This window comes from Salminus brasiliensis, chromosome 16 (genome assembly GCF_030463535.1).
Source record: "Salminus brasiliensis chromosome 16, fSalBra1.hap2, whole genome shotgun sequence".
Classification (NCBI taxonomy): domain Eukaryota; kingdom Metazoa; phylum Chordata; class Actinopteri; order Characiformes; family Bryconidae; genus Salminus; species Salminus brasiliensis.
The window spans coordinates 10,541,836-10,564,436 of record NC_132893.1 but is presented as its reverse complement, the minus strand read 5'-3'; positions in this window follow the sequence as shown (position 1 = coordinate 10,564,436).

Genomic DNA, 22,601 nt, shown 5'->3' with positions numbered 1-22,601 from the left:
ATCAACCAATCTCAGTACATGAACTTCACACCGCAGCGTTCTAGATGGCGGATGGCCGATCCCCTGGGGTGATCCTCTCTGATAACTTTGTAGTGTACAATATGTTATATTTTCTAGCATCTCTCCAAGAAACTCCCTCTTTGGACATTAAGGGGCATAGAGGATTTTTCTAGTTTATTCATTGCAGGAGTTCATTCTTCAGCAGTGTATCTCTTAGAATTAAGACCCCTCACTGGAAGATGACACCATCATTATTTTACATATTCTATTCTATCTAGTTAAAAAGTGTATTCTGTTATTCTGGTCAAAATCATATATTACTTCCAGAAGGATGTGGTTGAAGCAGATTGCCAAATGGTTACATATGGAAAAGCAAACCTGTGGGTTGCATCAGAACTCGGAACGCTTTACCAGAATTTGATCCCCTGTACAGTTGTAACTGAAATTCCTTACGGATATTCATTTTTACACCTGGACATCCTGTTATTACATCCCATTTGCCTTGTGTTTGACACTGAGGAAGAGGTGTTCTTATACTTATAGACAACAGAGAAAAGTTTGTCTCTCTCAGTGTAATATGTGCACAGCTTACGTTGTTTCCCTGGGCTCTGTATGTTTTTGTAAATAATGTAAAACCCAACAAAAAGATGATTTTAAAAAGTTGATTAGATATAGACTTGATATAAATTCTTCTGGCTTTTAGAGAACAACCAGTTCTCGCTTTGAATTTGACGATGACTGCTTTAGGGGGACATACAATCGATTCACAGTGGGCCCCCTGGAAGCTAAGACTTTTTGGATTCATGATAAACTTCTGACCACAATGTCATGTTATGTAGAGCCTTTTGTGGCGGGTTCTACCCACAACCCAAACCTCAGGTTCTGAAGCTAAATGCTCAACAGCTAGTGTTTGCATTAATAACCTTCCAGAAAGGACAGTTTATAGCTGTGCAGCAGACGGTCAAGCCTCAAGTGTGAGTTTTTTTGTTTTGTTTTGTTTTTTAATTTAGCCCAAGAAGAAAAACACAATGAACAGGTGTTTTCCACCTACCAACACCTCTCTTGACTTGGGTTTGAGTTCCTCTATGGTTGGTGCCTGGACAGGTAAAAGCAGGCCAAAACCTCTGGGGTCATCAGGGTGAAGTGATCTTAGTCTGAGACCTTAGGCCTTCCCCTGTCAGTCATAAAGCAGCAGCAGCTGTAAGAATCAAACTATAACATACTGTATACAAAGACGAGGAACATATTCCTCATCTGGGCTGTCGTCACCTTTTCCTTTTCTTCTTGATCTGTTTCTCAATAAAAATTGTCAAATTTGAGATTAGTAAATCATAATCATATTACAAGTACATTTACTTCTCCAGCAGTGCTCAAAACAATGACTTACAGCTTACACACTGTTCCTGAAGTCATTGGTCTCAGGTTTATTCGTGTTCAGGTTTTCATGGTCTTGGACACTCATATTCTGAAGACTATATGATAAAGAATTAAACACTGTCAGCATCGGTGTGCATTGCTACTATTTTTGTCTCATGTTTAGTAATAAGCAATATTTACCTCTTCTCTAGAGCTTCAGAGGCATCCATGGTGCTCTCCAGAGCTTCAATCCCTTCTTCTAGATGTGCTAGATCTTCTCTATACAGATGAAATTTGTGGACTTTGTAGGCCACCAATATTATAATTCTGTGTTGATGAAAGGATGTATAATTCACAATGTGGTTTGAAAACATACTAGACCGGTCTGAAAGTGTTCCACTTGAACACCCAAAACTGGACAAGGTGCTTCATCTTCTGCCTCTAACTAGGGCTGGATGTGCTTGGACATTCAAAGCTAAAAAATAATATACCATAATCGGCTCATTTACACAGAAAAGTCACATCATTTCACTAAAATATCAAATTACGGAAGTGAAATCTGACCATATCCACCGATTCGGTCACAAATCAGAGTAATCTCTACTAAACGTGTAGCTATATGGATTTTATTAGTTACAACGGAGAAACCGCTTACGTTAGTAGCTATGAATGGGCATGAGTAGCGTTACTCGATTTAGACGCCAGAAGTCATTCAACATATCACATAATTATTTGCCAAATAAATCAAAAGTTTGACTATTTTGACTCGAATGTTTGTCATGCTCTTTGCTGCTGAGGGAGTTAATTGCTGTGGCCAATCTGCTCCTCTGACGTTAGCCAGCACTAGTCTGGGTAGCTTTTCCTAGCACTAGCCATCTCAAATACACGCTGCCTTGATAACCCAGCTGCACTCGAACCACTGAGTATAAATCCAAGCACTCGAATGTTTAAATGACTTAAAATGCTCCTCCCCACTAGTGGTCGTTATACATGATCTTGCTGAGGTTAGCTAAGCTTAGCTGAAGATTGGTGCTTACCTGTTCAGGAGAAAATCAGCCAGTTTGGCCATTTTGAAGTCCTTGTCTCCATCGATCAAACACACTGATCCATGACCAGATACGGAGTAAAACGAGACTAAATATTGGCAAACAAATTTAGATAGAAATTGGATATTAAAATGTAGCTAGCAACGTGATATAATGACCAGACATGTACTCTGAAACCGATCACTTGTAGCTGTGAGCAAGGCGACCATCCCTACTTTCTAGTTTTTCATTTTAGCTTTGTCTACTTTAACACAGGGAGCAGAGAACACAACAGGATTACAACTGATCCTGTCTCACTGACTGTCGTTTCTGTTTGTCTGTGTTTACTCTTTAACATGGTGACAAAAACGAGATTGACCGGCAGATCCAGCTGCTGTTGTAGAGGCAGTCCAAACTCGTGGCTGTCTTACTTCCAGCACTACCTGTGGGGTGGACACAGAGGGTCATGTAACGTACCACAGAGCTTTAGTCAGTTCTGGTCAGTGCCTGATCTTCAAGTGGTGTCTTGAGCATCAGTTGCAGACTCTTAAACCTCCTCTGGAATCTGACAAAACAACTGTTATTTCTTAGCCTACAAAGACTCCCTTTAACATTTTGACTCTAGCTTCATTCTCTCAGGCTTTTGTCCTGTCAACATGTTGTACAGTTTCAAACAGCTGATGAAGCCCCTGTTGCGAATTACTGCAGTGGTCATTACAGCCCATCCAGAATTCTTTAGGCAAGTTGCTCTATTCTAGTACACACCTTTCCCTATCAAATAGGGTTCTCCGATTTTTATCTGCTGTGTTTTGATGTGGTGAGGAAGGTGCCGCGTTCTCATGCTTGTACTCTTCTGAAATTCCCTTGCTGTGAACTGAACAAATGCATTTTACTGTTCAATACTGTTTAATTACAATTAGACTCTTATTTTTCAGGAAGTTCACAGACAGCACCTGAGTAATCCTCAGTAAACGCCAGAGTGGACCACATGACTCCTAACTACTTTAATGGAGGGAAAAGTTTGTGTGCTCACCATCGGTTTATTCGAACTGGAACTGAAGGATGTTTTCTTTCCACAGCTACAGCCCCCCAAAATAAGACCCTCATAGTAAGGATGCACTAATGAGAGCACACCTGAATAAACTGCCAACACTCCACTTGCTCTCAAATTGTACATGGCATTCCACAACATAACTCGCCTGTTTCCATCCCAAACACTGAGCTCTTAACTTTCTCCAGCTTGAGCTTAGCTGCAGGTTTTCTCATGACATGAACGTTTATCTGTTTTGACATGCAGGGTTCTTGGAAAGAGCAATTTCACCCTGGTTGTCTTCAGATATTTTCACAGGTGCATATTGATCACAGACCATGCCATATAGTAGCTGTTCTTGTAACACAGTTTGTGATTAGTTGTAGCCTTTAAGTACCTGGTTACATGCTTGACTGCAGTCCAGTGTTGTTCTTTTGACTCGGACAAGTACTGTGATCATTTACATCCCAGTGAGTGATTCTGAGTCAATTCAGGCGCTCTACTGACCCCGAGACTCTGTACCCGAGGTGACTAAGTTGCTTTAGGAATTTAGAACACACTGGAGGAGACGGGACTCCATATCAAAGGGATCCAGGTTAAAGTAACCCGAAGGTCTTAGAACACTTAATTCTCAAATTTGTTTTTGAGCAGAGTCATTCCATGGTGCGAGCAGCCTTTCCAGTGCCAACAGACTCTGTACACTCCATACAGAGCGACGATTGGATCATGGTGAAGGACTTGAGGAGAAAATTGGTGAGAAATCACCTCGATAGTTGGGGCCTTGGCAGGTTCTGCACATCACACCAACTGCTGTTCGAGTAGCGGAAAGAGATTCCTGGATTCATTGTTCACGCTGCAGGAAAGTTCACACGCCCGATCCGAATGCAGACGGTGTACAGTACTGTCTCACTAACAGTCATTTGTGTTTCACACTGTGTTTACTCTCTAGAAACGCGGCAAGCTCGGAGGAACGAGCTCTCCAGGCACTCTGCAAGGAAGTCGTCAAGCTTGACCGATCGCTGCTGTTGTAGAGGCAATCCAAACTCCACCAACGGAGGAGGAGTTCTCAAACATGTCAGTCTTAATTCCAGCACTACCGGCGTGGCGGACCCAGCGGGTCGTCGTCTCCTCTTTTCCTCTGCTAACTGGTTTGAGGTTATCGGTTCTTTGACTTAACCTGCTCCGGCACTGAGGACAACCCCTCAGTGTTCTCACTGTTGGAGAGTCTTCTGTAAAACACTTCAAAGTATCGGAGCCAAAAGAGTAACTTCATGGTCTCCTTTTTTCCAGGTGCCCGTGTCCTGGATGTTGCCAGGCAGCTTCTGCACCATCGTTCTTCACCATCTTCTCTTCCCGATGCAGCGTGGCCCTGAAGGAGCACTGCTGCACGCTTTTGGACACGGCCAAAGATGATCCTGCCAGCTGTCTTTCTGAGCAATCTGCCCACCTACTGACGAGTGAATGAGCCGTTTACCCAGCTCTTTGCGTGCCACTGGCTGCAGGACAGGTTCGTCAGCACTGAATTCGTAGAGAACTGGGAGAGTCTGGTCCTCTATTGCAGAGATGAGCATCACCCAAGCCGTCTGGGTTCCATCGTTCTCTCCGGGAACATGGAAAAGGTTCTACACCAGGACTGACTGGCCTTTCTCAGTTACCAGTCAGGTTCGTGACTTGGATGGTGGGTAGGTAATTACTTTTTAATACAAGCAAAGAAATTACTGAATAAATGACTATAAAATCATGTAAAATCAGTTACTCATAGTATCCCAGACAAACCCTGCAGTATCGACACGTGGTTTGTAACTGCAATGCCAGAAAACTGCTTTAGGGGGAGTCCCAATTGTTTCCCTTTTCTGTTAATTATCTAACAAATCTAATGGACTTTGTATTCATATCTGCTCCCACCACTAACTCATTAATCTTCATTTGGACAGATCAGGGGTGATCTTTTATACAGTCAGCTGACAGCTAGCTCAGAACTTAAGCAATGTATTACCGCATTGTCTTTGTCTTTGTCGACTGTTGGCAGCATCTTGATCCGAGCACTAAGCAACATTTTGTTTTTTCTCAGCAAGGCACAAATCTTATTCCAGAATATTTTTTTTATTTATTTCTCCAGCACTGTTCTTTCAGGGCTAGAAACGATAAGTATCTGCCCAATGTCTTTCTCAGACCACGATAGTATTTGTTACTGGGATAAAAATTACTACAAATTATGGCTGTGTGCCTTGAACACCTATTTACTACACAATGAGTTCAGCTCTCAATTGAGTAAATGAATCAAATTGTGTTTTATCAGGGTTCAGGGGACGATCCGAGTTGTGTGGGCAGTGGTGAAAGGATTCATTAGGAATAATTCTATTGCATTTGCTTCTTTGTGGCAGAAATGACGTAGACTGCAAGTATCTGCCCTTGAATTTAAACTTGAAACACACACATGTCAACAGTGCCCTTTGTCAGACCCCCTCTTCACTATATTGCTGGAACCCGTAGCTCAAGCAGTAGCACAAATTTTATGCCTAGCTCCCCCATTATAGTAAAGAAATCCCAACAATGTTTTGTTCGTTTTAGATAAATCATCAATTCCACCTCTGCTTAGTTTATTTAATGATTTTGAAATGTCAGGCCACAAGATAAACTGGGATAAATTTTCACTTCTTCCCATACATTTTTTTTAGTTAGACCAAAGCATGCTACCCACTTATATTCCAGTGGTGGACCACTTTAGGTATTTGGCTGTAGACTTGTATCCCTCAGTGAGTATTACTGTCCTCAAAGATTTGGTATACTAAAACAAATTAAAATTCTTACACTCTATTGGCCTATCTTGCAGCACGCCAAAAACGTAGTGGTAAAAATGAATTTGCCTAGACTTAATTTCTATAGTTATTTGATACCTTTGCCCCTCCCTAAAGTATTGGAATACACTCTCTAAGGTACTATCCATGTGTATTTGGAATGGTAAACGACCTCGAATTAAATTATCTACTTTACAGAGGTAAAGTAAGTCAGATGGTGTTCTTGCATTTCTAGATTTTGAAATGTATTCTCAGGCATTTACCTTAAAACCTCGATCAACATGCCTGAATCCAAATGCTCATAATTCATGACCTTCAATGGTGGGGGCTCTGGTAGCCCCATATAAAATACAAGATTTTAGATTTTGTGATGGGCATATATATTTAATAGTGTAAATATCTGATGTGATCAAATAATGTATTGTATAATGAAAATGATGTATTCGATATTAAATGAGCAACACCTGTTCTTTACAAGGAGAAATACAAGTGCTTGAAACCCCTAGATTTTAGTTTCACTGAGACACTACTGGAATATGTGGCTTCAAGCGTATATCTTGCATGAACAATTGTCAGGTGTTTTCTAAAGACTGCAAAACTTTGGAACTGCAGAGAACAACTATCATAAGCACATCAGACCAAATTTCTTTCCTGCATCTGAACCATGCAACAACTTAATATACCAAATGAAGGTGCCAGGTGTATCATGCAGTGATCTGCAAATGTAACATTATTCAACAATATTCAAAGAACTCCGTTCTCTCTTGTGGTGCCTACATCAATACTGTACACTGTTGTCTGGAGAAATTTGTACATGCTGCTGAGTGATTCTTCATAGCTTAGACTGACTACAAAATGAACGTTAATCGAATACTGCCAACGAGGTCCTTCCCTGGCTTGGTATTGGCTTCTTGTCCTTGAAGTTGCTGATGGCCTGCTGGGAGGATCCTAAAGCAAGGAGGTATGGCTGACTTGGTCCATCTGCCTCTGTTCTCATCCAGGCTCCTGCAAGACTACAAATCAAGTCAAGTGAGTTTTATTGTCATTTCAACTACAGAGTACACAGTGAAACGAAACAGCGTTCCTCCAGGACCATGGTGCAACATAGACAGTGCATACAAAACACAAGTGCGGACAGACAACACAGTACAGACAGAGAATAAATACAATATTAGTATTTTAGACCAGATACTGGTTACACCAACTGACCGTAACTTCTACAGCATTATCAGATTGTGACTGCACTGTTTCTTATAGAAATAGTGTTGACATTCTGTTTCTTATAGAAGTATACAGGGGTCACACTTTCTGGTAGTCACGTAATTTACAGTTTAGGTGAAATTAATCTTGAATTTAGATGTTTGAAACATACACAAAGTAAAATAATAAAACTTAAAACATTTACATTTATTTCATGTTATTGTCATTTTCAGTGTAAAATATATATTACATTCATGTAAAATCAATTTAATGTAAAAAAAAAGATTTTGTAAAAGTTTGTAATGTCAGTAACACGTGCAGTTTTTGTTTACTTTATTGCATTGTTCTAGCTTTTTCTAAACACATTTTCAAAGATGCAAAGTATTGTCTAATTATCATTGTCTGCAGAATCCAAGAAAATATTGATCTGCGTTTTTGTCGATTGCACACCCCTACTGTACACTAGCTCTTAATTCCACTAGGTAAAATTATACAATATATTATATAGCATAACCGAACATAAAGTGGCAGAAGCTATTACACCCAGTTAGCCAAGCATGTTCTATACACTTGTCGACAAAAAAGCCTGCCAAACAGCCACTCTGTCCATCATTTACATATTTGCATGTTAATACGTCCTTACTGCATGTCATGTTTTGCAATAATCCAACATATCCAGCTGGGTTTATTTATTTATTTATTTATTTATTTATTTGTTTGTTGGTCAAGGAGCGTAAGAAACCTCAAGTTAACCCTGAGTCTACAAACACCTATTGTGAAACAAACTGAAAAAAAGAAATTGAAGGTTTTAGCTATCATTTGTGGTCACTACAGGAACACACAAAATCGAGGCAATCGATGTTTGCCAGGTAAAACTAATCCGGTCCAAATAGGGCTTTAAACCAGCTTAATTAGCAATACAAATGTATATAATTGAGTGTAACTACAGCTGCAAGTTATGAATGTCTTCATAATTTTACTAAAGTCAAGATACAGCAAAAGGGTTTGTCTGTGTGTTTTAGATCCACATCACTGTCAGACACTTCTGTCGGATACGTCTGTAAGTGACCACTCTGACTTTCTTTTTTGTCTTACAGGTTCTCAGGACTCCAGTAGCACCTCCTTCACCGAAGGTGGATCCGGCCATCAAGTGGTCCCGGCCCGGCTCCCTTTGCCTCCCTTTAGCCCCCTGACACTCACCACAGCAGGATTAAAAGGTAAGTACAGGTAACCTGTTTACAATAATACATTTAAGGTGTCTTCCACCCTAGATACTTATTTACACTGGCTGACTGTTGGTGGGCAACTGTGTGTGACTGACTGACTGTTCATAGGCAACTCTGGCTGGTGGTCTCCGTGTGCAACTCTGACTGGCTGTCTGTCTGGCTGTCCATCCAAGACCATCTGCAACGGTGTGTGACAATCCAGACACAGTTGCACGGGTAGAGTCTGACCTGCATTAGAGAGAGTCAACAGCCGCTAAATACACCTGCTGAGAATTCAGGTTTTAAGCCCTGCCCCAGGATAAGCCAGTACGTCCTTAGAGGGATGACGTCAATTATGTTTAAACATGCAAACACCCACAGTGCTATTACCATACACATTCCTCAAGACATAACAGGTAAGTGATCATTCAGTTTTTATACATGTATTGACTTTCTTTTTTGTCATACAGGTTCTCAGGACCGCCTCCCTGGCTGAAGGTGGATCCGTCCAACAAGGATAAGGTATCCCAGCTCCCTTTGCGTCCCTTTTGCCCCCTGACACTCGCTGCAGCAGGAGTAGAACTACATGTAACCTGTTTACAATAATACATTTTAACATATCTTCCACACTAGATTCTTACTTAAACTTATTTAAAGCTACCTTGCCTCATCACAGCCTGACTATCTGTCTGCAACTGTGGTTGGCTGTCTTCATGCCAGTGTGCAACTCGCTGGCTGGCTGGCTGGCTGGCTGTCCATGTGCAATTCTAGATTGATGTCTATCCAACCGTTCATGTGCAACTCTATGGCTGTCTGTCTATACATGTGAAACTGTGTCTTACTATCCTCCTACAAGTGTGTGTGGCAGGCTGTCTATCCATGTGGAACTATATGGCAGTCTGTCTGTCTGGCTGTGTATCCATGTGTAGCTGTGTGTGGCTTTATAGCCCTGTCTAACTTTGTCCATCTACAGCTGTGGCTGGCTGGCTGTCTATACATGTGAAACTCTGTCTGACTATCTGTCTACAACTCTGTGGCTGACTGGATGGCTGTCTCTCTGTGGGCAACACTGGCTGTGCATGTGCGACGCTGGTTGTTTGTCTGGGTAGCTGTCTTTTTGTCAGTGTACAAATCTGGCTATCCATCTGTGGCTGTCTATCTGTCCATCTTCAACTCTGGCTGACTAGATACCAGTCTACAACTTCATGGCTGACTGACTTTGACTATACACCTGCAACTCTGTCTGGCAGTTCTCTATGTGAAACAGACTGATTTTAGTTCTCAAAGAAGATTTTTGTTTACGTGTGACCAGTTGCCAAGGGCTGCGAAGTTGCACTAGAATGTTTCGGGTCATGTCTTGTGCAACAAATGATTTATTAATGATGACACACAAAGAGAAGGTGGATCCGTCCAACAAGGATAAGGTATCCTGGCTCCTTTTGCCTCCCCTTTGCCCTCTCACACTCACTGCAGCAAAAAGGACATGTAGCCTGTTTACAATAATACATTTAACATCTTCCAGCCTAGATACTTGTTTAAACTGGGGATGAGCTTCCTTCTCATCACAGTTTGAATATTTGTCTGCAGCTGTGTGGCTGTCTGCATGCCCATGTGCAACTCTGGTTTTCTGTGCATCCGTGTGCTACTCTGGCTGGCTGTCTATACATGTAAACTGTGATTATCCATCTACAACGGTGTGTGGCTGGCTGTCTATCCATGTGGAACTCTGACTTTCTGGCTGTCTGTCCATGGGTAAAGCTGGCTAGCAGTGTGGCTGTCTCTTTCTACAGCTTTTTGGATGTTTGTTAGTCTGTCTAACTTTGTCTGTCTACAGCTGTGGCTAGCTGGCTGTCCATCTGCAACTGTGTGTGGCTGTTTGCATGTCCATGTGCAAATCGCTGGCTGGCTGGCTGGCTGGCTTTCTATCCAAGGGTAAGTCTGTAGCTGTCTGTTCATCTGCAACTGTGTCAGGCAACCACACACACAATTCCAGACAGGTTGTCAGTGTCAGCTGGCGCAAGTATTTTTATCCTCAAGATTGAATTAATGTAATGCCGCTCTGGTAGGGAGATCATGCAAATCATTAAATAAGCTCAGAGTCATTAAATAAGTTCAGAAAGCAGCGTCTAAAATGCTCACTAGAGCTAGAACATGTGACCACTTTGTTCTTATTCTCTCATCCCTGCACTGGATTTCAGTTCAATTCCACATTTACTATAAAATACTCCTCCTGACTTAAGTCTCTTGATGGTTTGGTCCCACAGTATCTTGGAGAACTTCTTAAACCCCATGTCTTGTCACGTACATTTGTTTTGCAGGATGCTGGACTACTTTCCACTTCAGAAGAAGCAAAGCTGGGGGAAGAGCTTTCTCTTCTGAAGCCTCCAACTGTAGAATAAACTTCCTGTTGCTGTTTGGGACTCAGACACAGTGTTTAAACAGTGTTTAAATCATGCTGCTGTAGCATGTTTCCATACGAACACTGTTCTGTACTGCTCTGATTACAGGTTCTGATCATTATTGTTGTCTTTCTAATCTGCTTTTTTACTGGCTAGTCTACCAGTCTACTCTTACTCCTAAAGCCCTTTCTTCATTTTCTCCTTTCTTCATCTCCCCTTGTGCTGAGCTGCTCGCTGCTGACATGAGTCTATTAAAGGTTGGGTGCTGGTGCCTACCGTCTGGGTCAGACTCGTCCCACTGTAAATCCCTGTATGTAAAACACCCTATCCTCCTAATCCCATTGTTTTTGTTTTTCCTTTCCTCTCTTTCTCGCTGCCCACTGATATGCTGTCCTGCTCTGGGTTCTCATATTGAGTCATTCTCTCTTCACTGCATAGCTGTGCATATGACTATTTACCTGCATGCACTTTCACATTACTCACTCTCATTTTTGGCTTGATGTCACCTTTGCAGCAGCTCTTAAAATTCACTGTTTCTTTTGTTGATTTTTATTCTTGTTCTGTCATTTGTTGTGCTATCCGGTGTTGACCAGGGGAGGACTGGTTCCCCTTTTGAGTCTTGGTTCCTCTCAGGGTTTCTTCCTCTTCTACTTTTGAACATATGAGATTTTACTTTATTTTATGATAAATTACCATAAATGTGTAAAAACTTGCTTTGACTTTGTCATTATGTGGAGTTGTGTAGAACTGTCTATTGTAGAATAAGTGTGTAAACAAAATGAAATGTGGAGAAGGTGAAAGGAGTGTGCAGACTCCGGCTTGACTGTATGTAACTCCTTATGTATTTGATCAATGTATTCTGTGTAGTTCTCTTCAAATGACCTGAGTGGCACTTGTTGTTGTTGTTGTTGTTGTTGTTGTTTGGATTTTAAGATGTGTGTGATCAGAAGATGTGACCATCTGAAGAGTCAATGGCAACGGCTGGTAAACAGTCATCCTGACTCCATCCTACGTTGACGACAGTATAAGGTGTGAGCCTAGCACCGCCTTTGCTGCCTGCGATGACTCTGAAGGGCAAAGACTGTGACAGGACAAGTCTGGACACCGCATCATTTGAACAACGGCATTGGACTGATTGTGTTGCTTGCTTCCCACCATCTGATCAGATCTGATCCAGGACACTTTTTCAGTTGGAACAGAAATGGACTTTTAGGTTGGGGATGTGTCCAGAACAGAAATGAACTCTGGACTATTTTGAACACTTTCTGAGGAATATGGCCCAGAACATTGTGCACCCTTGGCATCCTTTCAGGAACCCAGGACTCTGTGGCCTGAGAACAATTTGTTAGAATTGTGGCCAAAATACACTTGTAGCAATCAGTCTCTGCTGTAATGACCTTGATTATTTCTGACTGTGTCATTTGTACAGTCCCATGCTAAAGGAGGCCTGTGTTTAGAGAAGGACATTTTATTGTATCCAATCCTTTGAGTATAAATGTGTAGTCAGTCCTTGTTTTCTCTAAGATGTTTTAATTTGGCTTGAAACCTTTAGTATTTTCTGCTCACCGTGATCTTGTCCCACTGTTACCCTTCCCCCAACTACCCTCTCCACCCTCATCTAATGTTGCCGCGCTTCTCATAACTCGTGTTTTCTCTCCTTTCTTTTCTTTTCTTTCCTCCACTGCATGACCATGCACACCTGCCTGGACTTTAACATTTCACTCACCTTCATCTTTTATGGCTTGACCGCAAATTTCCATATTCTCTTAATTCAGTTATTGTGCTATCTGATGTCGACCAGAGGAGGATGGGTTCCCCATCTCAAGTTTTCTTCCAGGTCTCTGTAAAGCTGCTTTGTGACATTTGTTGTGCTGTATAAATAAATTTAAATTGAATTGATCTTTAATGATTCATTTCCTTTTTAACAATATTTTTGCCTTTTATTCAATATACTCACTAAACACAAATTTACATACGCTTTTATGATAAATTTATCTTTACCCCTTATGTATTTGTTTATTTTTTTTCTATAATCTTCTCTTGAACTGAATTTAGAGCATATATTAACCTATGATTTTGGCGAGACATCTAAACTAAGCTTTGAAATACTTCGTCACAGAGGAAAGGTTGGGATGAGAAGAACCATATATCAAAATAATAAAAATGAAAAAAACTGGATGTAATTTAGGGGGGGAAAGGGGGGAAAAGACAAACAGAAGAATTGATCAATATGTAGAATTCACTCTCTGTATGTTTAAATGCACTGATAACTAAAGAAAAACGCTCTAGCTCGTCGCTGTTGCCTAGGCTTTGCAAAGGCTCATGGGAGGTTGCAGGCAGATTGCCTCTCCAAAGCTTAGTGAGGAGAGGGTTCCAGACACCAGGTGATGAGACCTAATAAGTTGCCTTTGTCCTTTTTTTATTATTATTTATTTAGGAGAGTTTGTTTGAATCTGAAATTGTGTCAAACCAAAAGGAACTAAGCATAAAACTAAATAATGAATGGAGGGTCTTACCTAACTCTACTTGACCAACTGTATAAAATGTGAAGAAAAAGAAAAACAAAACATGTCAATCCACCTTTCAAATATCTCTTGCAATACATTAGAAAATTATACAAATATGACATATTTTATAGGTTAAACAATATTTCACTGATACAAGTAAGAATTATCACAAAAAAATAAATGAAAAAGAAATAAATTGTGCAGACTGACGTGTTATCCACCTTTATGCTTTCTGCCTCAGCTAACTTACCAATCACTTCACTGTAAAGCTAAAAACAATGAAATTATGAGCAAAACTAAGGTGATTTCTAAACAAACTTTAGACAACATTGAAGTACAAGTTAGATGTAACCCATTAAGATTACATACAGATAATCTTACTTACATAAAAATAATCGTACTTACATACAGATAATCTTACTTACATAAATATAATCTTACTTACATAAATATAATCTTACTTACATAAATATAATCTTAAATCAAAAATCAACTTCTGTTCAAATCTCCATTAGTGAGGCATTTTCACAGCTCGTCATGCAGGGAAGGCAGGTGAAGATTTTCCACCGGGGCCGCTGTTACACTCAGCTAACTCTGTGTAAAATCCTTAACATTACATCTCACTAAAATGGTGGAGGGATATATGCTGCAGGGCGTTGTGCTGCAAAAAATAGTCCTGAAAGAATATTGTACTGTTCTCAGATCAGACACTTTTTCCCCATCATCATCATCTCTCCATATAAAACTCAAAATGACACGTGTAGCTTCTCTGGTAGGTTTGGATAGGAAATAAAATGGCTATATCTGATTTGTAGTCATGGCGATCTACGTCTGGTTCCATTCAACACCACTGCAAAGAAATCAGAGTGGGTAGGTTTCTCTACAGTGAAGCACAATTTCACTGCAGTGACCCTGTCTGACCTGTCCAGCTCTCTGAATCACTGCTGAATCTGAATGTCCTGAACAGCAGATTCTCTATAATAAAGATCTGATGGGTTTGATCTTCTCTTACTCCTCACTCTGGTCTTCACTCTGTAACCAGGAACCACAAAGGATTCTGTGAGGTTTTAAGCTTTTTTTTTTTTTTTTTTTTTTTTTTTTTTCAGAGAGGAGAGTTCTGGCTCCTGTAGGGGGCGCTATTAAACCCACAGAGTAAAGCATCACAGTGCAGAAAGGCACACACACACACACTCTCTCTCTCTCTCTCTCTCAATGTGAGATTTTAGCTTTTAAGATTCCTTTAAGACTAAATAGACAAATAAATAAATAATTCTCTCAGCTCTTCTGCTCCACTAAACCAGCGGACCCCAGCCTGCACTGGTCTTACTGGGAGGTCTGTACTGGTTTAGAGGCAGAGCTGCTGGTAAGGGAAAGTCCAGTCAGCAGTGAACTCCTGGCACTGATCCAAGTGCCGCTGCATCAGTGGACCTGGGTCGGAACCCTCCTTTATGACATCATCCGTGACGTCACAGCGAGGCTGAGTGCAGGGTGCCATTCTCTCCAGCAGGTCAGGGTCAGTAGGTGTCCTCCTGCTGACCTCCTACAGGACCTTAAACAGTTCTCCGTTCAGAGGAACTTCCAGTCGCTGTTGGAACCAGTATGTTAGAGTGGGAGAACACTGAAGAACGTAGTAGCAAAACTCAACGGAGGCATCAGCTCTGTGAGTCCAAACCAGTTTCCAGTGGAGTTGAACTCTCCCTCACTCATCTCTCCTCTCATTTCTTCTTCTAGATGTTTTTATTAGGTAATCTAACGTACAGTTAGGATCCAGAATCAGGCCTGTCTGTCACTGAAAGAGTCTAATAATGTCATTGATCATCAGAACAGAGAGCAGACATTAACATTAGTTCACCCTAATCCAGTTGATCCCATTTAAAAAGGAGAGGTCCTGTTAAAAAAACAAAAAATATTTTTTTTATGATGTGATCTTTCCTTTGAGCTCCACTCCACGTCTGATCCTAATAACATGGGCGGGACTAAAATACTATAGACAGAATAGGCGGAGATAAACTTCTGCAAACTGAAGGGGTTGGGCTGACATAAGATGAATGCTGCTGTAGACATTGTCCTTTATTTCTTTTAGAAATAAAAGAAAGAAGACAAAGATAAAGGACAAAGAAGAAAAAGACAAATAAGACGAGAAGAAATAGAAGATGAAAACAAAGAAGAAGATGAACAAGAACAGTAAGAATAAAAGAAGACAAAGACAAAGAAGAGGAATACAAAGAAAACTAACACAAAGACGAAAAAGATAAAGACAAAAGATAAAAAAGACAAATAAAAATGACAAACAGAAAATGCAAAGAAGAAAAAGAAGAAAATGAAGACCAAGAAAAAGAAGAATAAAAGGAAATGAAGAAGACAACAAAAAGAAAAAGAAGGGGAAAAAGAAAAAGACAAAGAAAAGACAGAATAAAAAGAAGAAAAGGACAAAGATAAAAAAAGACAAAGACAAAGAAGAAAAAAAAAACAAAGGAAAAGAAGACAAAAAACACAAAGAAAATACAAAGAAGAAAAAGACAAACACAAAGAAGAGAAATACAAAGAAAACAAAAACAAAGTAGAAAAACAAAGAAGACAAAGACGACAGACAAAGAACATAAAGAAAAGGAAAAAAAAAACAAAAGAAAAGAAGACACAGAAAAGACAAACACAAAAAAGACGACAAAGAAAGGAAAAGAAGGCAAAGAAAATACAAAGAAGAAAAGTACAAACAAGACAAACACAAAGAAGAGAAATAGAAAGAAAACAAAAACAAACTAGAAAGACAAAGAACACAAAGAAAAGAGGAAAAAACAACGAAAAGACAATGAGGACAAAGAAAAAGAAAAGAAAAGGAACAAAAACAAAGGAAAAGAAGAAGACAAAGAAAATACAAAGAAGAAAAAGACAAACAAGACAAAGACTAAGAAGAGAAATACAAAGAAAATGAAGACAAAGAAGAAAAAGACAAACAAAAGGAGATAAAAACAAAGATAAAACAGACAAATAAAAATACAAAATACAAAGAAGAAAAAGATAAAGAAGACAAAAAAGCCAAATAAAAGACAAAGATGAAGACCACAAAAGAAAAAAGAATAAAAGGAAACGAAGAGACAAAGACAAAGACTATGAAAAGAAAAAAAGAAAAATAAGAAAAGGACAAAGGAGAAAAAGATAAAGACAAAGATAAAAAAGAAAAAGAAGACAAGAAAAGGAAGATGAAGACAAATAAGAAGACAAAGAAAAAAAGCAAGAATAAAAAGACAAAAAAATCAAATACAAAGAAAAGAAAAAAAAGAAAACCAAAGGAAAAGAAGATGACAAAAAAAAGAGGGAAAAAAGGTAAGACAATAGAGACAAAGTCAAAACCCCCAAAAAGAAAAAAACAAACAAACAAAAGAAGAAATAATACAAAGAAGAAAAAGAAAAAGGACAAAGAAAAAGATAAAGACAAAAGATAAAAGAAGACAAATAAAATGACAAATAGAAAATACAAAGAAGAAAAGGATAAAGAAGACAAAAAGACAAAGAAGAAAAAAAAGAAAAAGAAAAGACAAGGAAGATGACGAAAAATCAAAGAAAATGAAAACAAAAGAGAAAAAAAAGAAGAAAGACAAAGATGAAAAGGACCAAGAAGACAAAGTTAAAATAAGACAAAAAACACAAATACCAAGAAAAGAAAAAAAATAATATTTAAAGAAAATATGAAGACTAAGAAAACACAAAGAAGAAGAAGACAAATAAGAAGACAAAGACAAAAAAGCAAGAATAAAAAGACAAAGAAATAAAATACAAAGACAAAGAAAACCAAAGAAAAAGAAGACGACAAAGAAAAGAGGGAAAAAAGGAAAGACAATAGAGACAAAGTCAAAACCCCCAAAAAGAAAAAACAAAAACAAAAGAAGACAAGAAAAATACAAAGAAGAAAAAGACAAAGAAGAAGGACAAAGAAAAAGATAAAGACAAAAGATAAAAAAGACAAATAAAATTACAAATAGAAAATACAAAGAAGAAAAGGATAAATAAGACAAAAAGACAAAGAAGAAAAAGAAGAAAAGGAAAAGACAAGGAAGATGACAAAAATTCTAAGGAAATGAAAACAAAAGAGAAAAAAAAGAAGAAAGACAAAGATGTAAAAGACCAAGAAGACAAAGTTAAAATAAGACAAAAAAGACAAATACCAAGAAAAGAAAATAAAGAAAAAATAAAGAAAATATGAAGACTAAGAAAACACAAAGAAGAAGAAGAAGACAAAAATTAAAAAAAAACAAAGAAGAAAAAATAAAGACAGAACAAAAAGAAGAGGACAAAGACGACAGACAAAGAATAAAAACAAATTAAAGTAGACAAAGAACACAAAGAAAAGAAAAAAAACTAAAGAAAAGAAGAGAAAGAAAAGACAAACACAAAAAAGACAAAGATGACAAGAAAAAGAAGATGAAGACAAAGAAAAAAAAGCAAGAATAAAAAGACAAAGAAATCAAATACAAACACAAAGAAAAGAAAAAAAAGAAAAACAAAGGAAAAAAAGAAGAAAAAAGAAAAGAGGAAAAAATGAAAGACAATGGAGACAAAGTCAAAACCTCAAAAAAGAAAAAAAAAAGAAGACAACGAAAATACAAAGAAGAAAAAGACAAACAAGACAAAGACGTGAAATACGAAGAAAAAGAAGAAAAAGACAAAGAGGAAGATCAAAGAAATAGATAAAGACAAAAGACAAAAGAAGCCAAATAAAATGACCAATAGAAAATACAAAGAAGAAAAGGATAAAGAACATAAAAAGACTAAGAAGAAAAAGAAGAAAAATATTAAAGAAGACAAAGAAAAGACAAAGAAGATGACTAAAAATCAAAGGAAATGAAAAAAAGAGAAAAAGAAACAAAGAAAGAAGAAAGACAAAGACAAAAAAGACCAAGACGACTAAAAGAAGACATCTATAAACACAGAGGATAAAGAAGACAAAAAAGATACATACTAAGAAAAGAATAAAAGAAAAACAAAAGACAATATAAAGACTAAGAAAACACAAAGAAAAAAAGACAAAGATTAAAAAAAAGAACAAAAAACAAAGATAAAAAAGACAAATAAAAACAAGATAAAGACAAAGATAACAAAGAAAAAGACAAAGAAGCCAAGAAAAAGATGATGAAGACAAATAAGAAGACAAAGAAAAAAAAAGCAAGAAAAAAAAGACAAAGAAATCAAATACAAAGACAAATAATACAATTTTTTTAAAAGGAACAGAAGAAGACAAAGAAAAGAGCAAAAAAGGAAAGACAACAGAGACAAAGCCAAAACCCAAAAAAACAAAAAAAAACAAAAAAAAACAAAAGAAGACAACGGAAATACAAAGAAGAAAAAGACAAAGAAGTGAAATACAAAGAAAACATCGAAAAAGAAGAAAAAGACAAAGAAGAACGACAAAGAAAAAGATAAAGACAAAAGATAAAAGAAGACAAAGTGAAAATACAAAGAAGAAAAGGATAAAGAAGACAAAAAGACAAAGAAGAAAAAGAAGAAAAATATTAAAGAAGACAAAGAAAAGAGAAGGAAGATGACGAAAAATCTAAGGAAATGAAAACAAAAGAGAAAAAGAAAAAAAGAAGAAAGACAAAGACGAAAAAGACAAAGTTAAAAGAAGAAAAATATAAACACAAAGAGGAAAAAGAAGACAAAAAGACAAATACCAAGAAAAGAAAAAAAGAAAAACAAAAGAAAACATGAAGACTAAGAAAACACAAAGAAGAAAAAGACAAAGATAAAAAAAAACAAGGAAGAAAAAAGAAAGACAGAACCAAAAGAAGAGGACAAAGAAGACAAAGACGACAGACAAAGAATAAAAAAATAAAGAAGACAAAGAACACAAAGAAAAGAAAAAAAAAATAAAGAAAAGAAAAAAAAACACAAAAAGAAGACAAAGAAAAGAGGAAAAAACAACAAAAAGACAATGAGGACAAAGAATAAGAAGACAAAGACCAAGAAAAGAAAAGGAACAAAAACAAAGGAAAAGAAAAAGGCAAAGAAAATACAAAAAAGAAAAAGACAAACAAGACAAAGAAGAGAAATACAAAGAAAATAAAGACAAAGAAGAAAGACAAAAAAGAAAAAGACAAAGAAAAAGATAGACAAAAGATAAAAAAAGACAAATAAAATGAAAAATACAAAATACAAAGAAGAAAAAGATAAAGAACACAAAAAACAAAGAAAAGACAAAGATGAAGACCACAAAAGAAAAGAGAAGAATAAAAGGAAACAAGACAAAGAAGAAAAAGACCATGAAAATAAAAAAAAAGAAAAAGAAAAAGAAGACAAAAAAGACAAAAAAAGAAGAAAAAGACAAAGGAGAAAAAGATAAAGACAAAGATAAAAAAGAAAAACACAAAGAAGACAAGAAAAAGATGAAGACAAACAAGAAGACAAAGAAAAAAAGCAAAAAGAAAAAGGAAATCAAATACAAAAACAAAGAAAAGAAAAGAGAAAGTCAAAACCTCAAAAAAAAGAAAAAAAAGAAGACAACAAAAATACAAAGAAGAAAAAGACAAACAAGACAAAGACGTGAAATACAAAGAAAAAGATAAAGATAAAAGATAAAAAAGACAAATAAAATGACAAATAGAAAATACAAAAAAGAAAAGGATAAAGAAGACAAAAAGACAAAGAAGAAAAAGAAGAAAAATATGAAAAGACAAAGAAAAGACAAAGAAGATGACAAAAAAATCAAAGGAAATGAAAACAAAAGAGAAAAAGAAAGAAAGAAAGAAAAAAGACAAAGACAAAAAAGACTAAGACGACAAAGATAAAAGAAGAAACTATAAACAAAAAGAGGATAAAGAAGACAAAAAAGACAAATACCAAGAAAAGAATTAAAGGAAAACAAAAGAAAATATGAAGACTAAGAAAACACAAAGAAAAAAAAAGACAAAGATATAAATAAAGAAGAAAAAAGAAAGACAGAACAAAAAGAAGAGAACAAAGAAGACAAAGATAAAAAAAGACAAATAAAAACAAGACAAAGATAAAATACAAAAAATAAAAAGATAAAGAAGAAAAAGATAAAGATAACAAAAAAGAAGACAAAGACAAAAAAGACAAAGAAGATGAAGACAAAGAAGACAAAGACAAAGAAGATGAAGACAAAGAAGACAAATGCAAAAACAAGAAGACAAAGAAGACAAAGAAAAGACAAACAAGACCAAGACAAAGAAAGGAAAAAACAGAAGAAATACATAGAAGACAAAAAGGAAAAAAGAATAGACAAAGAACACGAAAACAAAACGAAACACAAAAAACATAAAAAAGATAAAGGAAACAAAGAAAAAACAAAGAAGACAACAAAAAGACAAAGAGGATGAAGACCAAGAAAATCAAATTTAAAAAGGAAACAAAAGAAAAAGACAAAGAAAGATCAAAAAGAAGACAGACAAAGGAGACAAGGACAAAAAAGAAACACAAAAACCAAGGATGAAAAAGATAACAAAGATAACAGAAGACAAATAAAAACAAATTTAAAATACATAGAAGAAAAAGATAAAGAAGACAAAAAAGACAAATACCAAGAAAAGAATAAAAGAAAAACAAAAGAAAATATGAAGACTAAGAAAACACAAAGAAAAAAAAGACAAAGATAAAAAACAAAACAAAAAACACAACAAAAAAACACAGACACAGATGATGAAGACAAAGAAGACAAATGCTAAGGAAAAGAAGACAGAGAAGACAAACAAGACCAAGACAGACATATAAAGGAAAAAACAGAAGAAATAAATAGAAGACACAAAAAGGAAAAAAGAAAAGACAAAAAGATAAAGAAAACAAAGAAAAGAGAAAGATGATGAAGACCAAGAAAATAACATTTAAAAAGGAAAAAAAGAAAAAGACAAAGAAAAAGACCAAAAAGAAGACAAAGGAGATAAAAAAAAAGAAGAAGAAAAAAGAAGAAAATGACAAAAATAAATTAAGACAAATAAAAACAAGACAAAGATCAAGAAAAATTAAAAAAAGAAAAAGAAGAAAAACACAAAGGATAAAAAGAAGACAAAGAAGACAAAGATAAAAAATGACAAATAAAAACAAGACAAAAATAAAATACAAAAAAGACAAAGAAAACAAAAAGAAAAGCCAAAGACCAAGAAGACAAAGAAAAGAAGACGGAAAGAAAAGATAAAGAAGAATCAGACAAAGATATATTATATACAAATAAAAAACAATAGAAAGATATAATACAAAAAATAAAAAGATAAAGAAGAAAAAGATAAAGATAACAAAAAAGAAGACAAAGACAAAAAAGACAAAGAAGATGAAGACAAAGAAGACAAAGACAAAAAAGACAAAGAAGATGAAGACAAAGAAGACAAATGCAAAAAAAAGAAGACAAAGAAGACAAAGAAAAGACAAACAAGACCAAGACAAAGAAAGGAAAAAACAGAAGAAATACATAGAAGACAAAAAGGAAAAAAGAATAGACAAAGAACACGAAAACAAAACGAAACACAAAAAACATAAAAAAGATAAAGGAAACAAAGAAAAAACAAAGAAGACAACAAAAAGACAAAGAAGAAAAACACAAAGGATAAAAAGAAGACAAAGATAAAAAATGACAAATAAAAACAAGACAAAAATAAAATACAAAAAAGACAAAGAAAACAAAAAGAAAAGCTTAGAAAGAAAGATATAATACAAAAAGATAAAGAAGACAAAGACAAAGAAAAAACTAAGAAAAAGAAGACAAAGAAGACAAATTCCAAGAAAAGAAAGACAAAGAAAAAATAAATAAAAAAAAGAAGAAAATAAAAACAAGACAAAGATAAAATACCAAGATGAAAAAGAAAACAGAGAAGACAAAGAAGACAGAAAAAGACAAATAAGACAAAGAAAACAAAGACAAAGAAAGGGAAAAAAGAAGAATGACAAAAAAAAGGAAAAAAGAAATATAAGGTAAATATCATCTTATCCATTTCCCCCCTTTTATCATTCCACTCTATAGTAAGACTTGACTAAATAACAAAATGATGAGAGAAATAAATGTTAAAACTATAATAAGAATAAGAATAGATATTCTAAATGGTTACTTCTTCACCAGTTCGTCTCCTATCACTACTT